General features: G+C 40.7%; 1 long non-coding RNA gene across 2 annotated transcripts in view; it reads left to right on the top strand.

Moving 5' to 3' along the window:
* The first annotated feature begins 221 nt into the window (after positions 1-221).
* LOC137204866 (uncharacterized) overlaps positions 222-10,354 on the top strand; it is a 41,015-nt gene continuing 30,882 nt past the window's right edge. For both annotated transcript variants that reach the window (XR_010933897.1, XR_010933898.1), the window contains exons 1-4: positions 222-378; positions 1,936-2,017; positions 3,979-4,069; positions 6,482-6,543. This is a non-coding gene — a long non-coding RNA (uncharacterized lncRNA). The remainder of the gene's footprint in view (positions 379-1,935; positions 2,018-3,978; positions 4,070-6,481; positions 6,544-10,354) is intronic.

The following is a 10,354-nucleotide window of genomic DNA, read 5'->3' as shown; positions in this document are numbered from 1 at the left end:
AGGTTACCGAGCGCGTGCCCCGCGCCCGCTCTTCCGCCCGGGCCGCCCTCGGCGCCGCCTGAGCCGCGGTGCGGGCTGCGCGGGGCGCCGGTTCCGCGGAAGCCTGGGTCGGGCGCTGCGTGCGGGACTCTCGTCGCGCGTGGACAGGTAGCGAGCGTGCGGGGGACGTAGGGCCCCGACCTGAGGCTCCCCGGCGCTCCGGCTCCGCTCAGGGCGCCCGCTCAGGGGCCTCCGGCGCGAGGCCCCCTTTGTGGTCAAGATGGCGGCGCCCAGGCGGGCCGCGCCGAGGTGAGCTGGAGCCGGGCCCGGAGAGGGGCGAGTCTGCCACGCCCAGGACTTGGACCCCGGGCTGGTCTCCCGTCTCCCGGGGAGCGGCGGGTGAGTGGGCGCGGCCGCGCGTAGGTCCCTCTCGTGGGGTGGTCAGCTCTCCGTGCGTCCGCGGACTTCTGTCGTCTGATAGTCAGATCTGGGGTGGCTCAGGTTGGAGGCGAGGGTGCTTGATTGTGGAAACCTGAGGGGTTTAAGGACTCTCTTGGGATCGTTTCAGACCCCAGCAAGAAGCTGAGCAAGTTTCCTCCTGACTCTCTTCCCGGCTAAGTTTTCTCGCTTCTCTGAAGGCGCCAGGTTTTCTGAATCACCTTGTTACCCGGGGGGATACAGTTGGTGGTTGTGACCGTGGAACGTAGGACCCGGCGCGGGGAAGCCTGAGCTGGTTCTAGTTACTTTGTTTGCAAAGCGCTTGTCTTGTCTTTGGAATCTTTGTGTATGTAACCAACGTTGGGAAGAGCCAGCGTTTTCTCCTCCAGAACACTGCGAGGGGTAACTTTATACGTAAGAAACAAGTGGGCGTTCACATCCATCTCTTTTCCAGCCACTGAGTTTTGGTTGTGTTTCCTTTCTTTAAGTTTGTCTCGTTCTGAAGTGATAACAACAACAACAAAAAAGACCATAGCCAATTACACAAAGTATACTCTAGTCTCAGTCCTGCCATTAATTAGCTTAAGTCATTTAATTTTTCTAGGCCTCATTTTTCTCATGTGATGTTTTTTCTTTGAAAAAGTGTAGTTTCTAGAAGTCTCTAATCTCTGTGTCATAGTTCAGCTTGGAGAAAACCTGTTCTTATCCAAACTCCATGACATTGTATTTCCAGTTCCAACTTTGGACTTTGAGTGAGTTGGGGGCAACTTTTTAAGGATATTTTCACACAGCTTTTTTAGTTAATATCAGTCTAGCTGACTTGTCATACTCAGACTTTCTCCCATATTCTTTTACCAGTGTGTTCCTTAGTCATATATATAAAGACTGTTGTGGGAAAAATGACCTCCTGGGTCAGCTTACTGCTGATCCTATTCAGTGGAGTGAGAATTTCCATGGCACTGATTAAAACAAATCCTGAATTGCATGGACTTAAGATAGCAGAGAGGGGCTTCCCTGGTGGTGCAGTGGTTGAGAGTCCGCCTGCCGATGCAGGGGACACGGGTTCGTGCCCCGGTGCGGGAAGATCCCACATGCTGTGGAGCGGCTGGGCCTGTGAGCCATGGCTGCTGAGCCTGTGCGTCCGGAGCCTGTGCTCCGCAACGGGAGAGGCCGCAACAGTGAGAGGCCTGCGTACCGCAAAGAAAAAAAAAAAAAGATAGCAGAGAGGCTAAGAGGTTTGAAGTTAGACATCCCCAAGTGTGAATTCTACTCTGACCCTCTTCTAGCTCTAGAACCTTGAGGAAGTTGCTTAAACTTTTGAGCTTCACTACTAGTTTCCTCATCTGTATCTTTTTCAGGACTATTTATCAAGCATCTTCCTGTTCTCTATGCTTGGACGTATCAATGAATAAATTAGACAAGAGCCTTTGCCTGCGTGCTCCTTCTTGCATGCTTTCTCCCTCCTTACACTCTCGTGTGGAAACGGATGTTATAAATAAATTCTATGCTTTGTCACAGGTTGATGGGCGCTACGGGAGAAGGAAAAGGATGTGAAGCTCACTGAAGAGGCTTGGGTTGGGAGTGCTGGAGGAATGTACAGGTAGGTTCTGATTTTAAATAGGGTAGTCAGGGTGGATTTTATAAGTTGACATTTGAGTAAAGACTTGAAGTGAGGGAGTTGTCAGAATGTATGAGGGGGAGACCACTCCCTGGGAGCAAGAATAACCAGTCCCAAAACTCTAAGGCAGAAATATGCCGGGCAGCTTGGAGGAATATCAAGGAGGCCACCCTGGCTGACTTAGTCAGTGGGGAGGAAGAGACAGCAGGACGGCTGGAGGTCGGATATGTGATGGGATGGATTGGGTAAGTCCTGGGAGGCCATCACATGCATTGTGTCTTTTACTCTAAGTGTAGGCAGCCAGGGGCAGGATTTCAGCCGAGGTGTGGCATGAACTGTCTCTTGTTTGAAAAGCATAACTGTATCTGTGGTCTTGAGGATGTGGGGAGAGAGTGGAGTCAGGGAGAATCTCGGGAGGTGACTACAGGATCCTCGAGGTCTATGTTGGTGTCCTGCACCAGGCTGCTAGCGGCTGGTAATTCTCAGAAGTGGCACATTGGGAAGGTTGTGACAGCATTTCGTGGTAGATTGAATGCAAGAATGGAAAGGAAGAGGGGGTCAAGGGTGAATTCGAGATTTAGGGCCTGGGGAACTGGAAAGGTGTGGTTACTGTCACCTAAGATGGAAAAAGTTTGGGGTAGAGCATGTTTGGGGGATTAAAGACCAGTTTTGGAGGTATAAGATTTGAGATGTTTTCGTGACGTCCAAGTAGAGATGCTGAGTACACAGTTGGATACACAAGTCTGCAGTTCTGAAGAAAGGTCTAAACTAGAGATACACTTTAATACAATGGAGATATTAAGAATAATTACATGGAAGCGCTATTTTAAAGATAAAATGAAGTAATGCAATTAGCACTCTGTCTTCTCAAAACATTTAATAACTGTTAGCTAAAATAATTACCTGAAATGAAAAAATACCTATAGTTTCTTTTGTTGTTCGCAGTAAAAGTGAATAAAACGTCACAATTATTTTAATAGTATTTGTGACACAGTAGTTTTAGTTAAGACACCATGACTACAAACATTTACAATAAACCTTTCGATCTCCTACTTTTCACTCTGATAGGGTACTTGGAACCATATTTTGTAAGGTTTAAGTTAGTTGTTATAGGGTACCTCTTTAATTAGAAGTAATTCTGAACTGCCTAGTTCCATGCAGTTTTATATACATATATGTATAATTACTATTTTATGATTTATCAAACTCAGTTGAAACTTTGCATCACTGATATACATTAGAATTTAAGCATTTACCCAGGTATTCAAGGAAAAAAATGTACTTGTCTTGTAATTTCCATAGGGGTACTTACTTTCCCATCTTCCCTTCACTTTGCAATTGAAAACATGGCAGGGGAAATATTATCTTACTGGTCTTTGAGTTCCCCTTAGCTATCTGCAAGTCCTTAAACAGCCTTTGTGGCTTAACCAAAATTCTCTTCCATCTTCATTCCGCTAACAGATATTGGTCTAAGCATGTACTTATACTAAAAAATGCATGACCACGTTGTCTCTACACATCTATAATTTTATGTTAACACTATCATTATGTAAGCTATACTTTAATTGTAATTATAACAGATTTTATGTCAACACACATCCATTTCTAGTGTTCATCTGGTGTTCAAGGGGAGAGCAACATGTCGTAAATTTTATCAAAATATAACATCTGAAGAATAGAACAGAGGGTAATTGTGTAATTCTGTATTCACTCTAACTAAGTTCAGTGGAGTTGGCATAATAGAATTAAGATGAAAAAAAAAAGACATTGAGGTACCATGGCTCCCTCTCCTAACACACCCTGTTTGTATCCGAGAGCAGAGACTCGGCACCTTTCTGTACAGAAATGGAGACAGGAAGAGGCCAGAGGATGAATGACAGGCACGAATGAGGTGGAACTTGAAGAGCAACATGGAAATGAAATACTCCTTTTGTATTTGGTAGGTGGGGAAAATGTACCAGTGTGTATGCCTACTGGGACCACGTTTTCCAGAACAGTTAAGCCCGGTGTCAACTGTGCTGTCCCACCTTCCTCGTAAGTAGGAACATACTGTTACTTGAATCCTTGCTTCCTGTTTCTTGATACCTGGTTGAGAAGATTATCACAGGAACTGCATCTTGTTAGCAAATACACTGTTTTGAAATGATTGACACTCACTGAAGAGTGGCAACTCCAAGCTTGCTCTCTCTTGATCTTGGACTATTTAAGTCTGGAGTGCAGGAGTGGGTTATGGGGAAAGACCATTGGAATTCTTATGTCTTCAGCATAATGGTTAGGAGTGTAGGTGCTGGTTCAAATCTCTGCTTTCCACTTGCTAACCATATGAGCTTGGGCAATTTACCTGATTACCTGAACCTCAATACTCCTGCCTATAAAATGATGTTAATAATATTTCATCCTCATAGACTTGTTTTCAATGTTGAAATGAAGTCACTTACACCAAGCACTTAATACAATGCCTAGAGCATAGTAAAGTCTATTATTATTACTATTACTACTACTACTACTACTATTATTATTATTACTATCACGATGCCAGGTGCTATTTTTCCTATTCCTTATTCCATTATCTTCTGCCCTGTCCCCCCATTTCTGTCTTGTTTCTGTACAAGGGTAGGTTTGTCACAGAGCATTTTCTTTCCCTAGTGTCTGACTCTTAGTCATCAAGGTGACTGGTCCACGACCCGGCATTCATTGCTGCTCGTTGAAGCAACCCATTTTGAGAAGGGGAGTTGGATATTGATGCCAAGTTGGGTCAAGGAGAGAGAATTTTCTCTCTTCTGCACTCCGAGCACTAAGTGAAATATTCAGGCCTCAGAAGGAGAATCAGGCAAAGGGCAACATGCTTAATTTCATACCTTGATGATTAAGAACAAGTCAGACAGGCTGGATTTGAACTCATTTCCGTCATGTACTGACAACGGGATCTTAGGTGCATTTGTAACCCCTCTGAGGCTCAGTCAACATCTGAAAGAGACGAATAACATTATCAGGACCTAGCGTATAGCCTCGTTGTAATAAGTGAGTAAATCCTTTTAAAGCGTTCAGCACGTTGTTTGGCATATAAACACTTAATAAAATTTAGCTTCTTTGACTACTCCCGCTGCTAATATTATTAAGTAGCTGAGCAAATCTGAGGCCCATTTTTTTCTTAGATTGCACATAATCGTTTGGACAACCAGCTCACATTGATCAACCGTTGCTTATATATAAACCCCCATGAACCCAAAGGTGCTTTAACTCTCTCGCAGTCAGAGCCTGTTCTGGGGGCAGAAGCAACACCGGCACTACCCCCGTCATCTTTGCCTTTATTGTCACTACACTCGCCTGCCGTACTGAGCACTTTCTGTGTGCCAGGCACCAAATTTAGCCCTGCGTATGCACTATATCATGTAGTTCTCCCACTCAGGTGGGAGACATTATCATCATCCCCAGTTTTCAGATAAAGACGCTGAGGTGTTGGAAAGGTAAGAAACTTGACCCACAGCAAGAGATGGAGCCGGAGTATTCAAACCCTTCTCTCTGACCTCAAGAACCCTTAAATATTAGCCTACTACTACATCCTGGTGAGAAAATCTGCTTCCAGCCACTCTGGTGAGAGTAGAAATGATTCTCAATCCCCACATTCCTCTATTGCCCATGCCATCCTAGCCTCAGGACTAGGGGGGAAAGGAAGTGATCTCTTCAAAGAGCAGCCAAAGGGAACCTACTCCCTTCTGCCTTTTCGTAATCAACTAACCAATATTTTACTTCCTTCTTAAGAGTCCCCACATGTTCCTTTTGGTACTTAGCTTGGCGTTTTAGAATTCTGACGTTCTGTACATGACTCATCCACTGTATTTCATGTTAATTTATTGAGGTCAAGTATAGGGTCTTACTCATCCTGAAGTCCAGTTATCCCCTGTCGCATCTAACTCTGTTCTTTTCTTCTTGTAGGACATCTGCAGATATTTATTTGAATTTTGTTGAATTGTTCTCATCAATAGTACATTAAAAGTTATACAGAAAGTGCTTTCTTATAAGGAAAACCATCTAAATAGATTTCTAGCTGTTTACTTTTTATAGCACTATTATAGAGATTATAGATCTCCAGGTAATATTTTTTAGATTGAGTTCTTCATATCATCTTATTTTTACATATAATGATAAATCTGAATTTTCTCTATCAAAGCTCCGAGACTTCACTGGCTGGTAACTTAGCTTGTTGATTATGTGTTGTTGACTTTTCCATTTACAATGATATTTGATCCTGGTAAGGATGGGGCTGGGTGGGAAGGTACATCTTAGGGCCATAAATTGGTTTTGTAGAGAACTAACATAAAGATCTAAAGTCTCATCATATTTCTGCAGAACTCATGAATCATTTTATTATAATTCCATTCATTCAGGGAGTATAAAACCATTTTCAAATTGTTATTCCTAATTTGTTCATCTTCTCTTCCTTAGTCTCAGTGAGAAGAGAGCAGGCTGAATGGAAGAAAGTCATTACGACCACTGGGGCCACTAGGGTAGGCATCAGTCCCAGAGTTTTGTTTTCATCTCTCCGCTATTAATATTGGCTAATGTCTTGAGTGCTTACTTGGTGCAAATTACTTAGCCGACCATGGCAAATGGATTGTGTCATTTCATCCCCTGATAGTCATACAATTAATGTATGTATTATTATGATATCCCATAATGCATACATGGAACAGAGCCTCAGAAGTAGTTATTTGCTCATGAAAATATGGTAGATGTGGAATTTGGTCTCAGGTCTGATAGACTCCTAAATCACTCCTAGTGATTTTTACCACTAAATTAAAGTTGTATACCTCTGGAGAGTAGATAGTTTCTAAAATTTCCTCAGCTCTAACGTTTTATAATTAAATTTTTGTCTGATTGCAAGCTTAACAATTAAGATGGGTAGGAAGGAATGCCAGCCTGTTGAATGGAATTTCCCTGAAATAAGCCTGTTTTGTGACACCAGTTCACTCATTCATTCACTCAGCATGTATTGAATGTTTGCTCTGTGCAAAGGCATTTTAGGCATCACAGTGGCGTGAGCGCCACTTCCATAGACTCTCCTGCAGCACTCAGAGAAGTCTTGGACTGGTTTGCCTGTTATGGAATGGGGCTTGGTGATAGAAGCCTGGTTTGTCCTCCACTGATAAAACTAAGACATACTCATATGAGTTTATAGGCATCTTGAAGCCGTGGGATAGTAACACACATGAATCTTACCATTTTTGCCTGGAATTAATGATATAAAGGCTTTGGATTTGGGTATGGAAAATGGGTGCAATTATGGGCGTGTTGGTTCTACATATATATGGACATCACGTGTCATCAGCCTGCAGCTACCTGCCATTCCTCACTACTCCTTTTCACAAACCAAACAAGTACCTTCTTACCTCTCCTGTGGATAAGCTCTTGACAGTGGCACTAGGGCCTCCCTCAATAAGTACATCATTGGCTAAACCAGTGGTTTCTCAGATATGCTCATTGAACAGCCCTTAAGGTGGATTGACATTCCACTGCCTAGAATAGAATATGGTGTTCTTTAGAAATCGGGGGGAAAAAATAGGCCACCAGATGTACTTTCTTTAATTTAAATTGTTTTTTTTATATATATATATATATATATATATATGAACAATTGTTATATATGTGTATGTATACTTGTTCATATATATGAATGATTTAAAATTGAAGATATATATGTATATATGTACATATATTTGTGTATAAATATATATAAATATACACACATATATGTATATAAATATATATAAATATACACACACACATATATATGTATATTTAAATTTTGGCTTCTGTTAGCAAGTAGTAAATTAAATTATTAGCAGATCCATACTGCAGGGAAATAACCAATCAGATTTCATTCAATAGCTTGCTTTTTTGTAGATTTATGGTTGTGATTTTATATCTGCAGGTCTGTTTGCTGAAGAAAATATTTCTACCACTTTACACAAAATTAAATTCATTTAATACCAATGCAGCATGTCTCAAATGTCTTAATACAGTTTTAATCTTGAATCGCATCAGAAGTATGAAATTAGAAACATACCCCAAAATCATTTGAAGATACAATTACTTTCATTTCCCTTATACTTTTGAGACTTTTGAAAAATAAGTATTTAGTTGTACTTATCTGTTTCTGTCTCTCTAAGGATAGCAAACACTGAAACACAATTCTTTTTAAAAGTCAATATTAAAAATATATTGTCCAAGATGATCAAAACTAAGGAAGTGGCAAAGAAATTCAAAAATTTAAAATTTCAAAGGGTGCTTTTTCTGTGAATGTGTAGTACTTGTTCTTCTGAAGGAATTAATCTTTTTAAAAATTTAATTAACTTATTTTTTATTGACGTATACTTGGTTTACAGCGTTGTGTTAATTACTGCTGTACAGCACAGTGACTCTGTTATACATAGGTATATACATTCTTTTTCATATTCTTTTCCATTATGGTTTATCACAGGATATTGAATATAGTTCCGTGTGCTATATAGTAGGACCTTGTTGTTTAGCCAATCTATATATACCAGTTTGCATCTGCTAATCCCAAACTCCCAGTTCATCCCTCTCCCACCTGCTTCCCCCTTGGCAGCCACCAGTCTATTCTCTATGTCTCTGATTCTGTTTCTGTTTCATAGATAGGTTCATTTGTGTCATATTTTAGATTCCACATATAAGTGGTATCATGGTATTTGTCTTTCTCTTTCTGACTTACTTTGCTTAGTATGATAATCTCTAGTTGCATCCATGTTGCTGCTGCAAATGGCATTATTTCATTCTTTTTTTTATGGCTGAGTAGTATTTCATTGTATATATGTACCACATCATCTTTATCCATTCATCTGTTGATGGACATTCAGGTTGTTTCCATGTCTTGGCTATTGTGAATATTGCTGCTGTGAAGATCAGGGTGAATGTGTCTTTTTGAATTATAGTTTGGTCTGGATATACGCCCAGGAGTGGGATTGCTGGATCATATGGTAGGTCTGTTTTTAGTTTTCTGAGGAACCTCCATACTGTTTTCCACAGTGGCTGCACCAACTTACATTCCCACCAACAGTGTTGTAGGAGGGTTCCCTTTTCTCCACACCCTCTCCAGCATATGTTATTTGTAGACTTTTTACTGATGGCCATTCTGACTGGTGTGAGGTGGTACCTCATGGTAGTTTTGATTTGCATTTCTTTAATAATTGGCAGTGTTGAGCATCTTTTCATGTGCCTATTGGCCATCTGTATTTCTTCTTTGGAGAAATGTCTCTTTAAGTCTTCTGCCTATTTTTTTGATTGGGTTGTTTGCTTTTATTGTCATGAAGTTGTATGAGCTGTTTGTATATTTTGGAAATTAAGCCCTTGCTGGTCGCATCATTTGCAAATATTTTCTCCCATTCTGTAGGTTGTCTTTTCATTTTGTTTATGGTTTCCTTTGCTGTGCAAAAGCTTGTAAGTGTGATTCGGTCCCCTTTGTTTATTTTCATTTTTATTTCTATTGTCTTGGGAGACTGACCTAAGAAAACATTGGTATGATTTATGTCAGAGAATATTTTGCCTGTGTTCTCTTCTGGAAGTTTTATGGTGTCATGTCTTATGTTTAAGTCTTTAAGACATTTTGAGTTTATTTTCGTGTATGGTAAAAGGATGTGTTCTAACTTCACTGGTTTATATAAGGCTGTCCAACGTTACCAACACCACTTGCGGAAGAGACTGTCTCGTTCCCATTATATATTCTTGCCTCCTTTGTCAAAGATTAATTATCAAAGATTAACTGAGGTGTGTGGGTTTATTTCTGGGCTCTGTATTCTGTTCCATTGATCCATATGTCTGTTTTTGTGCCAATACCACGCTGTTTTGATTACTGTGACTTTGGAGTACTGTCTGAGTCTGGGGTGGCCATGCCTCCAACGTTGTTCTTTTTCTTCAGGATTGCTTTGGCAGTTCTGGGTCTTTTATGGCTCTGTATGAATTTTAGGATTATTTGTTCTAATTGCGTGAAAAATGTCCTGGGTAATTTGATAGGGATCGCATTAAATCTGTAGATTGCTTTGGGTAGTATGAGCATTTTAACAATGTTAATTCCTCCAACCCAAGAACATGAGATGTCTTTCCATTTCTTTGAATCATCTTCACTTTCCTTTATTAATGTTTTACAGTTCTCAGCATATAAGTCTTTTGCCTTCTTGGTGAGGTTTATTCCTAAGTATTTTATTTTTGGGGTTGTGATTTTAAAAGGCATTGTTTTTTTACATTCCCTTTCCGATATTTCATTGTTGGTATAAAGAAATGCAACCAATTTCTGTATGTTAA

Source organism: Pseudorca crassidens, chromosome 13, assembly GCF_039906515.1.
Source record: "Pseudorca crassidens isolate mPseCra1 chromosome 13, mPseCra1.hap1, whole genome shotgun sequence".
Taxonomy (NCBI): domain Eukaryota; kingdom Metazoa; phylum Chordata; class Mammalia; order Artiodactyla; family Delphinidae; genus Pseudorca; species Pseudorca crassidens.
The sequence above is the reverse complement of the archived record's forward strand: the minus strand, read 5'-3'. Positions and strand labels throughout refer to the sequence as shown.